General features: G+C 37.4%; 1 pseudogene; it reads right to left on the reverse strand.

Moving 5' to 3' along the window:
* Positions 1 to 17,415: 17,415 nt before the first annotated feature.
* Positions 17,416 to 18,109, reverse strand: LOC141502312 (peptidyl-prolyl cis-trans isomerase A pseudogene; annotated as a pseudogene).
* Positions 18,110 to 20,037: the final 1,928 nt, after the last annotated feature.

A 20,037-nucleotide genomic window follows, 5' to 3' on the forward strand; every position in this document is an offset into this window, starting at 1 on the left:
ACACTCATAAATAAAGATTATAACAAAAGAAGACCGACAAGCAATCTGATAGAAGAAGCAAAAGAGAGTAATCTCATGAAAGTCTTTAGAGAAAATATCCAGGAAAAAATGATGAATGGTGTCTGACAAGAAAGATAATGACTAAGAAAAAGCCATAATGTGGCACTTAAAGAGATCAATGATTATTAGAGTGAACATTTTCTTTTTGATGTTTAGACTATATAGAGGGTTTCATTTAGAAAGCAAATAATTAGTTTATTTTTATAACTTTTTAAAGTTCACATAATCTGGATTAAAACCTATTGCAATATAAGCATTCTTTTTTTTTAAGATTTTTCAAGGCAATGGGGTTAAGTGGCTTGCCCAAGACCACACAGCTAGGTAATTATTAAGTGTCTGAGGTCAGATTTGAACTCGGGTACTCCTGACTCCAGGGTTGGTGGTCTATCCACTGTACCACCTAGCCACCCCACAATATAAGCATTTTTAACATCCCTTTTATTTAAAAAAAAAGTATTGGGAGCAGCTCGATGGCACAGTAGATAGAATACAGACCCTGGAATCAGGAGGATCTGAATTCAAATGCAGCCTCAGACACCTAATAGTCTTACTAGCTATGTGACCTTGAGCAAAATCATTTAATCCCATTATCTTACAAAAAAAATCCTTTATTTTTAGCATTTTTAAAATTTTGAATTCCAAATTCTCTCCTTCCCTATCCATTGAGAAGGCAAGCTATATAAAAAATACATACTTTAGTCCTTACTTAGATTTCATCAATTCTCTCTGGAGGTGGATAGTATTTTTCATCATGCGTCCTTCGGGATTGTTTTAGAGCAGCTAAGGTTTTCATGGTTGATCAAGACAAGCATGGCTTGGGGATATTATGCCTTTAGTTCCAAACCATCACAATAAAGTGAGTCACATAACTTAACCATAATCTGAGGCTTCAGTGAGCATTAGTGTGCCAGTTTTTCAACCTCTCCAACACTTGTCAGCCAATCTAACAAGTATGAGGTGGTATACCAGAGTTATTTTAATTTGCATTTCTCTATTCATTGATTTAGAGTATTTTTTCATATAACCATAACTAGTTAGGCATTCTTCTTCTAAAAACTGCCTCTTCATATCATTTGCCCATTTATCAACTGGGGAATGGCTCTTATTTTTTCTAACTTTTGTTGCATTATTTGCATTTGAGAAATAAATCCCATATTGCTGAAACTTACTATAAAAATTTCTAATCTTTGTTTTGTTTCTGTAAAAGACTTTTTAATTTAATATAATCAAAATGTTTTTCCATTTTAACTTCTATGAGCCTTTCTTGTCTCTTGTTTTGGTCATACATTTTTCCCTTTTCCATAGATCTGATGAGTGAAATTTTCCTTGTTTCCCTGATTTGCTTATGATTCTGTCTAAATCATGTACATATTTTGACCTTATCTTGGTATATGATGTGAGGTGTTGGTCTATATCTAGTCTAGTTCCTATTAAACTGTTTTTCAATTTTCTCAGCAATTTTTTGTTAAATAATGAGTTTTGGGGGGCAGCTAGGTGGCGCAGTGGATAGAGCACCAACCCTGGAGTCAGGAGTGCCTGAGTTCAAATCTGACCTCAGACACTTAATAATTACCTAGCTGTGTGGCCTTGGGCAAGCCACTTAACCCCATTGCCTTGCAAAAACCTAAAAAAAAAGAAATGAGTTTTTTGACCTCCAAAGTTTAGGTCTTTGGGTTTATCAAATACTAGATGAATGTGGTAATTTACTGCTATGTTGTGTACCTTAATATATTCCAGTGATCCACTATTTTATTTCTTAGCCAGAACCGGATTGTTTTGATGATAACTACTTTGTTATCTTGTTTGAGATCTGGTGCTACTAGGCCATTTTCACATTTTCCTTTTTTTGATACTACTGACCTTTTCTTCTTCCAAATGAAATTTTTGTTTTTTTATTCGTTTTGCAGAGCAATGGAGTTAAGTGATTCAGCCAAGGTCACACAGCTAGGTGATTATTAAGTGTCTGAATCTGGATTTGAACTCAGGTCCTCCTGAATCCAGGGCTGGTGCTCTATCCACTGTGCCACCTAGCCGCCCCTCCAAATGAAATTTCATTTAATTTTTCTAGCTCTATAAGATATTTTAGGTAATTTGAATGGTATGACACTGAATAAGTAAATTAACATAGGTAGTATTTTGATTTTTATTATATTAGTTTGACCTATCTATGTCCAAATAGTATTTCTCCAATTGTTTTGATCTGCCTTTGCATGAAAAGTGTTTTGTAATTGGGTTTATCTTACCTGCTAGATTTCCAAGAATTTTTTTTTATAACTGAAGTTATTTTAAATGGAATTTCTCTTTCTGTCTCTTCTTGCTGAATTTTGTTGATCATATATAGAAATGCTGATGATTTGTGTGGGTTTAGTTTATGTCCTGCAACTTTGCTAAAGTTGTTCATTGTTTTCAACTTAGTCTTTTAGTTGATTTTCTAAAATCCTGTTGGGTATACCATCATATCTGCAAAGAATGATAGCTTTGTTTCCTTGTTGCCTATTCCTTCAATTTCCTTTTGTTTTATTGATATAGCTAACATTTTTAGTACAATATTGACATTTTCCCCATTCTATAGGAATCTGTGGTTCAGAGATATAAAAATAGCTTACTTAATGCTTATGTATTATTAAGTGTCTGAACTGGGACTTAACCATGATTCATTCTAACACCATTTCCAATCCTTTTTTCCATAACATTATGCTACTTCTCAAACCCCTGGGGGGAAAATGGCATAATCAGGACTTGATTTATTGTTAGGCTTCAGGATACTTTAATAATATTAAGTATCAGTATTTAAAACTTTCAGTTCCTGCTACTTGATCTGTTTTATCTTAATAGGCTGAAACATAAGAAAAAATGGATTATGATGTTGAGTGTTTTGTCAGATATGTCAATGAAGGATTGTTGTGGTTCATCTGCCAAGATGTTTTGGAAGACCCTCTACAAGCTCCTTTGTGAACATGCTCTCTGGTACTTCCTGCCTTACTTAATATATCAGTGCTTCAACCTCTTTACAGGTACTTGCTGAGTTTGTAGGAATAAAGTTTGCTAATGTTTGTTTTATTTTATAGTTTTAAAATTGAGAGTTTTGTTTTTTGGTTTTTTTGCAAGGGGTTAAGTGACTTGCCCAAGGTCACACAGCTAGGCAATTATTAAGTGTCTGAAATCAAATTTGAACTCAGGTCCTCCTGACTCTAGAATCAATGCTCTATCCACTGTACCACCTAGCTGCCCCTAATCTTAATGAATTATTCAACTGTCAGTTCAGATGGCATTGAAAATCACAAAAAGGTATGAACAATTTTGCTTACTTCTATCTTCCTTATAATCTGTTATAATAATGTTATAGAATTGGAAATTAGATCAAAAGAGCAAATCTAGTTCACGGAGAGTCCTAGTGCATTGTCTGTTAAGCACACTGAATTAAATGTGAACATGGTTGGTTTGATCCCTCTCTCTGGAGCACCTCACGGCCATTCAGCAGTACTTACTCAATGCAAACCACTGAACCAGGAGGCTTTAGGGGGGTACAAACATAAAAGTACACAATACCTGCCTTTCAGAGAGTTGACTTTACTAAGAACAAGAAAAGGAAAGGGAGGATGAAACATGACAAGAACACAGATTAGCAAAATATGAATGAATTATGTGAGCCAAAGAGAGATCCTCACACAAAGCTTTGTGTAAAATTCAAATTTGTCTTGTGAAAATGAAACTGATAAGTGAGAATTAACTCAAGTAGTGTTCTCTGGTCTACCAATCAAAGCCTCCTCTTTCCTGGAAGCCTATCAGTACCAAATCAAAGGTATGTAATAATGAGGGACATCTCCCTATTGTCATCAGTTCAGCGAATCTTTTTTTAAAGGTGAATTCATTTCCTAAAACTATATTAAAAAATTCACATCTTTCATATTATTAAATAGCAAAGCACTCCCCAATGATGCACCCCTTGATAACACACACCCTTTATAAGGGAGTTGTCTGAACAAATTTGGGGGGAAATGTACACTTTTGAATTAGACACATGGTTAGAAAATTCCTTTGAACTTCTTTTCAGCATTCACAAAATAAAAATAAGGAGCAAGAACAACACTTATTGTGCATCAGCTATATCCAAAAAACAAGAGTTTGCAATCATGCTATCACTATAGTTAAAACAAAAAAAAAATCACAATCTAAATAGAGATTAATATGGAAATCAGATTATTCTAGAAGGAATCATAGATAGCAAACTAATATTATTAAACATTTGCTCCAAAAGTCATTTGACATAATTCATAAAGGAAACATATTTAAGCCTCTTTTTTCCTGTTCTTCATTGCAAAATTAATATTATTGTTCACTGACATATATAAGTTTCATAATAATAAATGTGATTGTTCATTTCATTGCCATAAATTGAATAAATTTAAATAAAGAATAATAAAATACCAGGATACTTGTCAGATATGGACAAATCTACCAAAAGAAAAACAAAAAGAAAAAATATAGAACTGTACAAATTGTTGGAGAAACTAAAGCTAAAAGACTAAAGGCATTTTCTAAATAGGATTGCTTAAGAATACACACTTTTAGCACTAAATGGAACTTTTACAAAAATTGACCATGAACCCAGTGATATTACATATAAACATCCATTATAAACTATAATGCAACAAAAACAGTAATCATTTAAGAGAACATATATAAAAAACACAGCCCCAAAAGGAGACTTAATAATGAAATCCTGAATAGTTGAGTCCAAAAAACATCATAGGGATAAAGAATATTCATATGAAATGCAATGACAATTATGAAGTAATTGTACAGTTGATTAAGAGGTATAGATTATTAAGGAACTGAATATGCATGTAAAACATTCAGAACCCATTGATTATTTCTAGTGTCATCATACTATATGTGGTCCATTCAGATCTTATCTCAGGAAAAAATCTGAAAAAGGCTAGTTAGAACTATAGATCTTTGTCCTATTTCCTTGCTTAAACAGCTTTGTTGCCTTCCCTGTGTATATGTGTTGCATAACACATGAGGTTATCCTGATTTTGAGAAAACAAAACACAGCATCCTACAGTTAACATGTATTTGAGTAATATATTGTATATTGTTGATGAAGATGTTATCCTCTATGTCAGGGTTATCTAACCTTACTTTTTTAAAAGTTTTTAATTGGGCGGCTAGGTGGCACAGTGGATAGAGCACCGGCCCTGAAGTCAGGAGTACCTGAGTTCAAATCCAGCCTCAGACACTTAATTACCTAGCTCTGTGACCTTGGACAAGCCACTTAACCCCATTGCGTTGAAAAAAAAAACCCTAAAAGTTTTTAATTGAAATAATAGACAATATATTTTGATTTCTGCTTTTAGTGAGAACTCTGGGTTAGCTTCATATAGTAAAACATTTACTAAAACCCACAGATGGGATTCATAAAATCGCATTTTGGACAACCCTGTTCTATGTGTACCCTCTGTTTCTTTTTTCTTTCTATCTGTTTCTATATGTCATTGTCTGATCTTTGCTTCTCTACACATGTCTCTGTTTCCATTGCTTTTTGCATGTCTCTCTATGCCCTCGATTCTCTTCTTATGTCTTTTTCCCATGAGCAGGGAGTGCTTAATAAGGAAACATGAATCAAAGTCTTATAAAAGCAAAATCTATCAAAGATGATGGGGGGATTTTTTGATATTAATTCCCTTCTGATCAAAACTAGAAATTTTTGCATTAATCATAACCATTTATTTATGCCAATTCTGCTAGTTTAGGAGAACTTATTTATCCATTTAATCACAGAATTAAAATAAAAGGGACCTAAAAAAATGACCATCTCTACATTTTTTGAGTAAATTCAGAATCTTACTATTCTAGGATCATAGTTTTTCAAATAAAATCTTGGATCATAGCTTTAGACCTAGAAGGAACTTCATATTTTCCTAAAAGAGAAACACCTCAATATTTTTAGGTTGATTAGGAATCTTAACACTTCATGATTATAGTATTTCAAAATGATTTTTTTAAGCAAGATGAATTCCATGACCAACTTGTTCACCATAAAGGAAGATTTAATACTTAAGTACTTTATAGATTTAGGTTCATAGTGATGTGTCATTTAAAACCAAAGTAGTAATTTATATGTGAATATGCAGCTTCACTGCAGAAATGAATAACATGGCTGTGAAATATTTCTTTAGAATCAGCATGAAAGTAGGTGTGAATATGTTTGGATAACCTGTACAAACACAGATAAATATAGGCCAAATAAAATTGATATCCCATAAATTTTCATAAAATCATATTACTACCATATAACTTATTACTAGACAAGAACATTGTGTCCTTTATTCATTTGTGAGTTAAAACCTATTCATTCAAGAAATGTTTTTTATCTACTCCCTTGCAGTACATTTTATTAAAGCACTCCAGGAAAAGACAGTATAAGATTTATTATTTATTACATCTAAGTTCCCTCAAGAAACTTAGAAAGTATCTGTGGGGGGCAGAGCCAAGATGGCGACATGAAGGGATCAAGTCTTAGGAGCTCTCTGATAAAAACTCATAAACTAAGGAGCCCAGCCCTCAGGGCACACAGTGAGCAGCTTGGACTTTCCCCAGCCCTGATCCAGGAAACAGAAGCAGACAGAGCTGGTAAGCAGGAGCCCCCAGGGCATGAGCCCATTGAGCTGAGGGAGGGGAGTGAAGAGAGACTGCAGAGCTCTGTCCTCTGCCCCTGGAACAGGACTCTGGGGCTCTGACCACATTCAGATCCTCATCCCAGTCTAGGCCCCCCCATAGAACAGCAGGGCCCCCCCCACCTCAGCCCTGTGGCAGAGGGGGGTGCTTATGGTCATTCACAGACCAGGAGGGAGGACAGAACCTCACACACTGAGACCCTTGTGGGAGTGTCCCAAAAGCTCAGGAAGCACCCCCAAAAAACAGGCTTAGGCTGGGAAAATGAACAAAGAAACAAGAGGAAGACCATTGAGAAACATTTTGCAAATGAGCCCAAGAAGGATCAAAATACTCAGTCTGAAGATGAGGAAGCACAAGCTCCTGCATCTAAAGACTCCAAGGAAAACAGAAATTGGGCTCAGGCTATGATAGAGCTCAAAAAAGACTTTGAAAATCAAATGAGGGAGTTAGAAGAAAAACTGGGAAAAGAAAGGAGAGAGATACAGGAAAAACATGAAAATGAAGTCAGCAGCTTAGTCAAGGAAATCCAAAAAAATGCTGAAGAAAATAGCATGCTAAAAAACAGCTTAGGTTAAATGGATAAAACAGTTCAAAAAGTTATTGAGGAGAAGAATACTTTAAAAAGCAAAATTGGCCAGATGGAAAAAGAGATAAGAAAACTCTCTGAGGAGAACAAATCCTTCAGACAAAGAATAGACTTGAGGGAGATTGATGAATTTACCAGAAATCAGGAATCAATACTTCAAAACAAAAAAATGAAAAATTAGAAGAAAATGTGAAATATCTCATTGAAAAAACAACTGATATGGAAAACAGATTTAGGAAAGATAATTTGAAAATTATTGGAATACCTGAAAGTCATGATCAGGAAAAGAGCCTTGACATCATTTTCAAAGAATTACTACAGGAAAATTGCCCTGATATTCTAGAAGCAGAGGGCAAAATAGAAATGGAGAGAATACACCGATCCCCCTGAGAAAGAGATCCCAAAAAACCAACCCCCAGGAATATTATAGCCAAGTTCCAGAACTCCCATTTCAAAGAGAAAATATTACTAGCAGCCAGAAAGACACAGTTCAAATATCATGGAGCTGCAGTCAGGATCACACAGGACTTAGCAGCAGCTACATTGGAAGCTCATAGGGCTTGGAATACAATATACCGGAAGGCAAAAGAGCTTAGAATGCAGCCAAGAATGAACTACCCAGCAAGGCTGAATGTCCTCTTCCAGGGAAAAAGATGGACTTTCAATGAACCAGGGGAATTTCAAAGGTTCTTTTTGGAATGGCCAGAGCTGAACAGAAGGTTTGATCTTCAGATACAGGACTCAGATGAAGCATGGAGATTGGAGGAGAGGGGGAAAATATGAGGGACTTAATGAGGATGAACTGCATGTATAGAAAAATGATACTGATAATATTCATATGAACCATCTCAGTTAATAGAGCAGGTAGAGGAAGCTTTTATAGTTGAAGCACAGGAGAAAGCTGAATTCGAAGATAAAATATGGTGTAAAAATGGAGTCAATAAGAAAAAAAGGGAAATGGAATGGGAGAAAGAAAAAGGAGAGGGGGAATAGTCCAAGCTATTTCACATAATAAGATTTTTTTTTATTACAATGAGCTATTGCAATGATATGGAAGGGGGGAGGCAAGAGGGAATGAGGGAACCTTTGCTCTCATCAGAGATGGCTAGGAGAAGAAACAGCAAATATACTCAATGGGGTATAGACATCTGGAGTAAGAAGGAGGGGGGAGCAGGGGGAAGGGGTGGGGATGTGAATAAAGGAGGAGAGGATGGACCATGGGGGGACAGGGGTCAGATATAACACATTTTCTTTTTTTACTTCTTGCAAGGGGCTGAGATTGGATGGCCTGCCCAGGACCATAGGGCCAGGTGGATTCTGGGCCTAAGGGGTGGTATGGGGGCTCAGGGCTTCTTGGTCCCAGGACCAGGGATCTGTCTGTGGCGCCACTCAGCAACCCTACAGCAGAGTCAGAGTGAAAGGAGAGAGAAAATATAGTACATGGTAGTGGAGAAATAAGAAAGGAGGGAGTTGTGATCAACAATGGCAACGTTGGAAAAATATGGAAGTAACTTTTGTGATGGACTTATCATAAAGAATGTGATCCACTCAGGACAGAGTTGATGGTGTTGGAACAAAGACTGAAACACATTTTTTGTTAGTATTATTTGGGGGAGGGTGCAGGGCAAGTGGGGCTGGGTGGCCTGCCTGGGGCCACATAGCAGGGTGATCATTGGGTGTCTGGGGCTGGATTCGGACCCAGGTGCTCCTGGCTCAAGGGCCAATGCTCTGTCTGCCACCCAGCCACCCCTACTATTATTACTATTTTATTTTATTTTGGGTCTTTTTTTTTTTCTTCTTTTTGGTTTTTGCAGGGCAGTGGGGATCGGGTGGCTTGCATGTCACATGGCTGGGTGATTATTGAGTTTATGAGGCTGGATATGGACTCGGGTGCTTGTGGCTCCAGGGCTGGTGCTTTGTCCATTGCACCACCTGGCCATGCCTACAATTATTACTATTATTTTTTTAATTTTAATTTTTTTTCTCCCCCCTTTACTTTTTTGCCCAAGCAAGTCTATCTATATTCATGGGGGGAGGGGTATTTTGTTTACTTGTAAACAAGTATATTTTATTAATGTAAAGAAAAACATTTGTACAAAATGAGAATAAAAAGTAAATTTAAAAAAATAAAAAAATAAACTTAGAAAGTATTGTGAGTTTTTAGAAATCAAATATATATATTAGGATCGGTCTGATGAAAATATCTTAGGAATTAAAAGTTCACTTATGGGAAAGCAAATAACACTAACATCTCATAGCTGAGTAAATAGATACTTACAAAAGCTTGAATCATAACACAAAAATGAAAAATGGAACATGTAGATCAGACCAAGATCTACTATTGATCCATGGTAAGATTCAAAACTGGAAACATCCTAGATCTTTCCTCCCCCCCCACCTTATTATCTATTTAAAATCCAGAATCATTCCTCTAAACCAGGATGCCTGAAGTCTCTACAATTGGAGTAGAAGCACTACACCAGACTCCATCACCAAGAAGTCCCTATCTCCATTTCCAATCTGAGAATTCTCGAGAATGTTATATAGTACCACTGAAAAGAATCAGAGGAACAACTAGAGGTCTGCTGGTCATTCATTAACCCTTGGGAGGCAAGCTCCACCCAGCTTGTGTCCTACTTCATGAGTATTATAGAAATTGAGAGATGAAAAGTAGTTCAGAGACCATCTAGTTTAACCCATACCTGAAGAAAAAAAAAAAACCCTTTACAATAAACCCAACAAGCGTTCATCCAACCTAGATTTGAAGACTTGGTGAAAAGGAACACAGCACCTTCCAAGGATAATCTGTCCCACTGTCAGATAACTCTATTCACTATTAGCTGTTTCATTGTCTTAAGCATAAATTTGCCACTTTGCAAATAAGGATTCTTTACTACTACTTCTGTCCACAGTTCTCCAGATGCTTTCCTATTATAAATCTTTCCTAAAAATGTGTTTCACATCCTGAACATGATAATCCATTGACTCCTTGTGGGATTATAATCCATGAAAGCCCCCCAGATCATTTTCAGATGAGCTTTATAGGTAGGACTCTGCCATTTCATGCTTGTGTGTGATTTTATTACAAGTATATGAGATTACATTTATCTCTATTAAATATCATCTTATTAAATTTGTCCCAAAAATCTTTCATCTGATAGGTGGCTATCCTAGCTTTATGACATCTTTGAATTGATAACTATGCATTTGATGCAGCTTCAGTGGCTAAATGAGCAAGAGAGCTGGACCTGGAGTCAGGAAGATCTATGTTGAAATCTCCCTTCAGATAAATAGTATCTCTGGGACTCCAGGCAAGGGTCATAGAATCAATTTCCTCATATGTAAATTGGGAATGATTATATTATCGATATCACAGGGTTGCTGTGAAGATTAAATGAAATAATATTTTATACTACTTTGCAAATCTTAAAAAGTTCTATATAAATGCTATTAGCTATTATTAATAAAAATCTTAATTTCCACTAGCTCAAACATAGATCCCTAGGGCTTTCTCCTAGACACAATTTCTACTAAATTTGTTTAACCACTTAATCCATTTTGAATAAGCTTAATTGCACTATCATCTAATCTACCTCTTTCTGTTTTGCCCACAAAAGTAATATAAAACATTTTCCTAAGTGCTTTAATACCATTTAGATAAAACAAAAGTATAGCTTTTCCCTATGAATTTCATAACTCTATAAAAAATCTTAGTCTTCTGTGAGCTGTTTTAAATTTGTAATAAATGTTTTTCTAGCTCTTCATTAAGTGTATTGCCAGAGATCAAAATAAAATTCTTTTCTTTCTTTTGTAAATTACTACATTAAGTCTTCTTCCATCCTATAGTCCTTTTCCATAATCTTTCAAAGATGACTGGCAGTGACTCTACCCAATATATTTCAATTGGGTCTTCTGCTCATCAAAAAAAAAAGTCACATACAATGTTATTATCTCATTATTTACCTTGGGTGTCAGTTCTTTATTGGCCATTTTTTTTCTCTTCTTTCTAGTCTAAAGATAGATCTTGTCAAAGAAAAAAGAAATTCAGTAAAAATTCAGTCACTATGCCTGATACTCTTCACACCAAACTGACTTCTGTTCCTCACATATTAGATAGATCTTTGGTTTTTATGTCACCTGGTTTTCCAACTGTATTCCTCCTAAGGAAGGAGAAAAGGAAGGTTGCACAAAACCAAAGACATTTAAAAAATGGTCTGTCTTTACATACTCAAATTTCCCCACTTCTGAAAAAGAGAGGATAACTTCTCAAATCTCTTCTTCTGATTCTTTTTATTAATTTTCAGTAATTTGCAGCAGTCTTTCATATGTTGTCAATAAAAAGAATTATCCTTTTTAGAAATGTTTCTTCATGGATCAAATAGCCATTGAGAAATGACTTTTGGCTCAATATTTATATTATATATCATAAATATTAAACCTTATTAGAGATAGTTGATTAAAAAAAGTTTTTCAAAGGACTCTAAACTTTCGAGAGATAGAACGCAAAAAGGGACCCAGTGAGGCAGTTCTCCTACTCAAGGTAACCTGGAAAAGAGCAGAAAGACTCTGCTCCCCGGGGTTGGAGGGGCAGCCACCAGAAGGGTGGCCCACCAGAGCTAAAGAACTTCAGCCTCCCGGAGGCAGCCCCAGGGCGCTGGGAGCCCCGGCTCACAGTATTGGGGGAGTCTCCTGAGTTACACACCAGGGAGCACCGGGCATAAAGTGGGGGAACAGCAGGGGACCTCTGCCACAGTAAGCATGTGGAGCCTAGCCCCCAGGGCACACAGCAAGCAGCTTGGTCTTTCAGCAGCCCAGATCCAGGAACAGAAGCAGGCGGAGCTGGTAAGCAGGAGCCTCCAGGACATGAGCCCATTGAGCTGAGGGAGGGGAGTGAAGAGAGAGAGACTGCAGAGCTCTGTCCTCTGCCTCTGGAACAGGACTCTGGGGCTCTGACCACATTCAGATCCTCATCCCAGTCTAGGCCCCCCCCCATAGAACAGCAGGGCGCCCCCCACCTCAGCCCCGTGGCAGAGGGGGGCACATATGGTCATTCACAGACCAGGAGGGAGGACAGAGCCTCACACACTGAGACCCTTGTGGGAGTGTCCCAAAAGCTCAGGAAGCACCCCAAAACCAGGCCCAGGCTGGGGAAAATGAGCAAGCAGAGAAATAAGAGGAAGACCACTGAGAAATATTTTGCAAATGAGCCCAAGAAGGATCAAAATACTCAGTCTGAAGTGAGGAAGCACAAGCTCCTGCATCTAAAGACTCCAAGAAAAAACAGAAATTGGGCTCAGGCTATGATAGAGCTCAAAAAAGACTTTGAAAATCAAATGAGGGAGTTAGAAGAAAAACTGGGAAAAGAAAGGAGATGCAGGAAAAACATGAAAATGAAGTCAGCAGCTTAGTCAAGGAAATCCAAAAAAATGCTGAAGAAAATAGCATGCTAAAAACCAGCTTAGGTCAAATGGATAAAACAGTTCAAAAAGTTATTGAGGAGAAGAATGCTTTTAAGCAAAATTGGCCAGATGGAAAAAGAGATAAGAAAACTCTCTGAGGAGAACAAATCCTTCAGACAAATAATAGAACTCAGGAGATTGATGAATTTACCAGAAATCAGGAATCAATACTTCAAAACAAAAAAAATGAAAAATTAGAAGAAAATGTGAAATATCTCATTGAAAAAACAACTGATATGGAAAACAGACTTAGGAAAGATAATTTAAAAATTATTGGAATACCTGAAAGTCATGATCAGGAGAAGAGCCTTGACATCATTTTCAAAGAATTACTACAGGAAAATTGCCCTGATATTCTAGAAGGAGAGGGCAAAATAGAAATGGAGAGAATCGACGAATCCCCCCAAGAAAGAGATCCCAAAAAACCAACCCCTAGGAATATTATAGCCAAGTTCCAGAACTCCCAAGTCAAAGAGAAAATATTACAAGCAACCAGAAGGACACAGTTCAAATATCGTGGAGCTGCAGTCAGGATCACACAGGACTTAGCAGCAACTACATTGGAAGCTCGCAGGGCTTGGAATACAATATATTGGAAGGCAAAAGAGCTTAGAATGCAGCCAAGAATGAACTACCCAGCAAGGCTGAATGTCCTCTTCCAGGGAAAAAGATGGACTTTCAATAAACCAGGGGAATTTCAAATGTTCCTGTTGGAATGGCCAGAGATGAGCAGAAGGTTTGATCTTCAGATACAGGACTCGGGTGAAGCATGGAGATTGGAGGAGAGGGGGGAAATATGAGGGACTTAATGAGGATGAACTGCATGTATTCCTGCATAGAAAAAATGACACTGATAATACTCATATGAACCTTCTCAGTTAATAGAGCAGGTAGAGGGAGCTTTTATAGTTGAAGCACAGGAGAAAGCTGAATTCAAAGATAAAATATGGTGTAAAAATGGAGTCAATCGAAAAAAAGGGAAATGGAATGGGAGAAAGAAAAAGGAGAGGGGGAATAGGCCAAGATATTTCATATAAGATTTTTCTTTATTACAATGAGCTATTGCAATGATATGGAAGGGGAGAAGGCAAAGGGGAATGAGGGAATCTTTGCTCTCATCAGAGGTGGCTAGGAGAGGAAACAGCATATATATCCTCAATGGGGTATAGACATCTGGAGTAAGAAGGGGGGCAGGGGGAAGGGTTGGCGATGTGAATGAAGGAGGAGAGGATGGACCATGGTGGGAGAGTGGTCAGATATAACACATTTTCTTTTTTACTTCTTGCAATGGGCTGAGATTGGAAGGCCTGCCCAGGACCATAGGGCCAGGTGGATTCTGGGCCTAAGGGGTGGTATGGGGGCTCAGGGCCTCTTGGCCCCAGGACCAGGGATCTGTCTGCTGCGCCACTCAGCTACCCTACAGCAGAGTCAGAGTGAAAGGAGAGAGAAAATATAGTACATGGTAGTTTTATAGTAGTTCAGAGGGTAATGTATCTAAATTACCCACCAGGTGACACTCTGAGTAGCTTCTCTAGGACAGATTTAAATTACTGTTGATCTTTCTGCAAACTACAGTACCCCTCTACTAGATGGATGAAGAAATCTGATCTGATTGGTTTTAAAAGAATGAATTACAAAGATGATTACTACTTGATAAAGGAAATTCAAAGTGCAGAACCTGAGTTACTCCCCTATAATGCTGCTAATTGACTTTCAACTTGGCTCTAAAAGCAACTTAACCTTTCAATTCCATGTCCTAGCAGAAGACGTTTTTTTAAATGTATTTTATAAAATAGAAGTGACTGCAATTTATCTAGTTCTTGCCCCAGACTCCTTGGAAGTAATTCATCTCTCAGTTCTCTTCCTTTTGTATTCATTGACAAATTTTTAAAAATTTTATTTCTAATAATAATGATCTTAATGATAATACTATGAAGCAAATGACCTAAATATATCCTAATTCTGTAGAAAAGATGAGGGGAGAGGAAAAGTCCATTTATTTTGAAGTCAAAGCAATAAGTATCTAGCTAGTCTAGAAAGTATAGGAAATGCTTATTAGAGCATATAAAGCTGGAAATTCTAATTGAACTTTAATACCCTTTGAACAATGATTCTATTTTTTTTAAGGTTTTTTGCAAGGCAAATGGGGTTAAATGGCTTGCCCAAGGCCACACAGCTAGGTAATAATTAAGTGTCTGAGACCGGATTTGAACCCAGGTACTCCTGACTCTAAGGCCAGTGCTTTATCCACTATGCCACCTAGCCACCACTGAACGATGACTCTCGAAAAATCATCCATTCAGTGGGGCAGCTAGGTGGCTCAGTGAATAAACCACCACCCCTGGAGTCAGGAGGACCTGAGTTCAAAGCCGGCCTCAGACACTTAATAATTACCTAGTTGGTAAATCACTTGGGCCAGTCTCTTAACTCCATTGCCTTAAATAAATAAAAATAATTAAAAAATCATTCTTCCCCTGTCTTCCTTACACGTGAAGAGTTGTGAACTCTTCTTTTGAGACCTTAAAAAAAATCTATATAGGGACAGCTAGGTGGCGCAGTGGATAGAGCACAGGCCCTGTAATCAGGAGTACCTGAGTTCAAATCCAGCCTCAGACATTTAATAATTACCTAGCTGTGTGGCCTTGGGCAAGCCACTTAACCCCATTTGCCTTGCCAAAAAAACAACCTATATAGTTTGTCAACTTGTATTACTGTATTGTGAGATTATAATAATACTGGCTAGATATAACCACTGATGATGTAAACACAACACAGATTAATTTATATAGAATTAAAATTAAAAGGAAAGTATGCAAACTTTTTCTCTCATGTAGAGTCATAGGTAGCTTTCTTTTCTTTTTATTCTTCTTTACTTCTTTACTTTTTTTCCTAGCCAAAGTACACTGTGTAGTCCTATAGAGAAGGAGAAGGACTTTGGCTCCCTCTCTCCCTCAGATGCAGAGCAAGCCAGGATTGTTCTTCCTCACCAATTTGATAATTGGAAGAATTCACAGATGACATTCAGACTCTAACTATGGAATGCCCACTGCTCTCATATTACAGCCTCTTACTCACTCTTTCCCCTAGATCATCCTCCCTGTTTCTCAGTTCCAGCTACCAGGAGATGTCATAAAATACAGTCAGAATCTTTTCTATTTTCTTTTGTCAAAAGGAGATTAGTAGAACCCTAATGGCTAACTCATTTTCTAACTTGGGGTCTTAAATTATATTCCCCCCCATTTGGCCCCTTGTGAATTGAGCCATAGACAGATTCAGAAGCAGTAAAAATAAAGCATTATTTCCTCAGATTTCATTTAAAAATTAATTAGATTCAAACATCATCAAATAATGTTAGGAATTTAGTTATATGTAATATTGCTATAGATGATAAAAGACAATATTTGTGAATTGGATAGAGATTGAACTTGATAGAATTTGGGATCCCTTTGAAGTCTTAAATATGACTAACAAAGTCAATCCTAAAACCTGTTGTGATAGCAGAAGTTCCTCTACTCTTGTTGTTGCATCTATACACCTTCTACCATGGACAAGCCTCTTATGCACTTATTTCTTTTTTTTAATTTATTTTTATTAATGATATTGAATTTTACAATTTTCCCCCCCAATCTTGCTTCCCTCCCCCCACCCCCACCCCACGGAAAGCACTCTATCAGTCTTTACTTTGTTTCCATGTTGTACCTTGATCCAATTTGGGTGTGATGAGAGAGAAATCATATCCCTAAAGAGAAGAGAAGTCTAAGAGGTAACAAGATCAGACAATAAGATATCTGTTTTTTTCTAAATTAAAGGGAATAGTCCTTGCACTTTGTTCAAACTCCACAGCTCCTTATCTGGATACAGATGGCACTCTCCTTTGCAGACAGCCCAAAATTGTTCCTGATTGTTGCACTGATGGAATGAGCGAGTCCTTCCAGGTTGAACATCACTCCCATGTTGCTGGTAGTGTGTACAGTGTTTTCCTGGTTCTGCTCATCTCACTCAGCATCAGTTCATGCAAATCCCTCCAGGCTTCCCTGAAATCCCATCCCTCTTGGTTTCTAATAGAACAATAGTGTTCCATGACATACATATACCAGTTTGCTAAGCCATTCCCCAATTGAAGGACATTTACTTGATTTCCAATTCTTTGCCACCACAAACAGGGCTGCTATAAATATTTTTGTACAAGTAATGTTTTTACCCTTTTTCTTCATCTCTTCAGGGTATAGACCCAGTAGTGGTATTGCTGGGTCAAAGGGTATTTATGCACTTATTTCTAAGTGACTGTCATCCATTGTCCACATTACTGCCAAAGTGATTTTCCTAAAGAGTAGGAACTGATCTTATTACTCCCCTGCTCAGTCAGTTCAAGTTAAGAAGTATTTATTTAGCTCTTCCTCCTCTATGACAGGCTCTGTGCTAAGCACCAGGGATTCAAAGAGAGTCAAAAGAAGTTTCTGCTTTCAGAAGTTCAGTCTAATGGAGGAGTCATGCTGTTTCAAATAAGTGCACACAAAATACCCACAGGATAAATTGGAGATAATATTTGTCAACTCCAGTATCTCAGTCATCCATAAGATTTTTTTTTGTAGTTTAGCTTTTATTTCATAATTATAAACTTAACTCTGTTGTTTCTAGCCAGTCTTGTGGAAGGAAAAAGGAAATGAAATCCCAAGAGAATTGCAGCAAGTGAGAGCACAAGGATTACAGGGTATAAGAGCAGATTGAATTGCGGTGCTCTCTCCAGCTACAGAGGAATGGTTTGGTGGTTAAGACAGAAAAAAAAAAAAAAAAAAAACTTGTAAGAGTTGTCCACAGTCAGCAATGGTGATCTTCTTGCTGGTCTTGCCATCCCGAGAACCAAAACGCTCCATGGCTTCCACAATGTTCATGCCTTCTTTCACTTGGCAAAGACAACATGCTTTCCATCCAACCAATCAGTCTTAGCAGTATAGATGAAAAACTGGGAGCCATTTGTGTTGGGTGCAGCATTTTCCATGGACAAGAGGCCAGGACCAGTATGCTTCAGGATGAAGTTCTCATCAGCAAATTTCTCCCCATAGATGGACTTACCACCAGTGCCATTATGGCGTGTGAAGTCACCACCCTGGCACATGAACCCAGGAATGATTCTGTGGAAGCAGGATCCCTGGTAACCAAATCCCTTCTCTCCAGTGCTCAGAGCGCGTAAATTTTCTGCTGTCTTTGGAACCTTGTCTGCAAAGACCTCGAAAGTAATCCGGCCCAGGGGCTCGTTGTCGACGGCGATGTCCAAGTACACGCTGGGGTTGGCCATGGCCACGGATGCCCGGGCTGCGGGCGGCGGCGGGGACGAGGACTCCCGGCAGCGGTGTCTGCAAAGCGGCCCATCCATAAGATTAAAAACAAAATACTGTTGGTTTTTAATCCTTTAGCAATATGCATTTCAGCCAAGCAGATTTCTTTCTCTGCCTCACACACAACCCATGGTCTCCATACCTGGAGGGCATTCTGTCTACCCTTACCCTCCTACCTCCTATAATTTCTTATCTCAGCTCCTCTATGAAGCCTTTCTTGATCCTCTTTCATTGCTTAGTGCCTCCTCCAAAAAAAAAATCACTCTATATTTATTTTGCAAATGTATGTATACCTAAAAAAAATGTATGTATAAATTTATATATTGATACTCTCTTCCCTGATTAAAATACAACCTTCTTGAGGACAAGAATGCTTTCATTTTTGTCTTTATATTACCACTAGGCCTATCTTATTTAAATGCTTATTGATTGATTGTCCTCAGGAAGGTTATTAGACTACCAATGTCTTTACTGGAAAATATGTGTGGGACTACTTAGCCAGCAGTATAGTTTTATGTGAGTCTGAGAACTATCAGTTCACATTTGTTTGATTTCTCCCCTAAATTCCATTTTTCCTTAGTTTTACTAACACTAGAAGTGATTTTAGATTTCATTTATGAAAAATTAGTAGTTAGTGCCTTTTCTATTACTGCCTATACTTTGTGGAAAGTTTAGATATAAACAATATGTTGACAGGTTATTTGCAAGATATAAATTTAAGATGTCATTAAATTTGGATTCTTCCATGTATGAGAATTCTTTTTGAAATGCTGTGCATGAATTTGGTTAGAGTCCAGCAAGCAAATTATACCTAGATTTCTGCCAAGACTCTAAATACTCTAAATATATGTTAGTTTGAGAATTACATTAAGCAATTCTTTTCATAATAGACTAATCTATTAATTAACACCTATCATAATTAACATCCTAATTCTAATCCTCCATTGTGTTCTAACTATAGAGATAAATCACCCTTTTCCTAAATTTAATGCTGATTTCTATTTGCTATTTTTTTTAGTTCTACTCATTAGAGTCAGATGTTCCAAATGATGTCCAGTGTGAAGTATCTCACAGGAGCTGAGAATCAGCTCTGTGAGAAGCTAGAAGGGCAGAAGTGGAAAAACAGGTGTTAATGGAACTTCTGAAGAGCCTATAGAACTGTAGGTTAACAACTGCAGATGGAAATGAGAAACCAAACAGCTTCCATTCTGACACAACTGAAAAACGTAGGGGGGGAAAAACCCAGAGAGGTGACAATAATCTGAAGAAGGTATTGCTTCTTGATTAGAGACTTGACTCAATTTTTCTTTACTTTATCACTCTTAAATTTAGTGGAAGAACTTGATATTATATCTAGACATTTTATCCTATAAGGAAAAAATATCCTTAAGCTACTTTCTGAAAAGCATCTTCCTTTGCCCTTTATACATGTTTTTGTTCACCCAATCTTCTAAACAAGCTTTTACCTCCATCTTCACTCCACTGAAGCCACATTCAGGGATGACCAGACCTTTCTTCTGACCATCATCTATAATTATGTAAACTCCATGATCCAGAAGTCTGAAATTCAACTCTCCCACCACAGTCTCCTGTCTTTAAATATCTTCTTGCCTCACTACACTAAATCTATGTCTGACTTGCACCATGACCTCCAATTACTCCACCCCTCCGTTCTTATAACCCAAGGGCAGAGAACATCCAGCAGGCACTGCCATGGCACCCGCAGGGAGGACTCAAAATTCTAAGAGCTTTTTAGGAGTGAATTGTTTGTCCAAATATAGCAGATTTATTTTTAAGTTGATTAATAAATTTTTATAGCCCTTGATTATTATTATAAATATCCAAATGACCTTTTGCTGAAAAAAAGGTTTCCCATCCTTGTTCTAGACCATCACCCATGTTCTGGCCTCTTTTC

Source organism: Macrotis lagotis, chromosome X, assembly GCF_037893015.1.
Source record: "Macrotis lagotis isolate mMagLag1 chromosome X, bilby.v1.9.chrom.fasta, whole genome shotgun sequence".
NCBI classification, from domain to species: domain Eukaryota; kingdom Metazoa; phylum Chordata; class Mammalia; order Peramelemorphia; family Peramelidae; genus Macrotis; species Macrotis lagotis.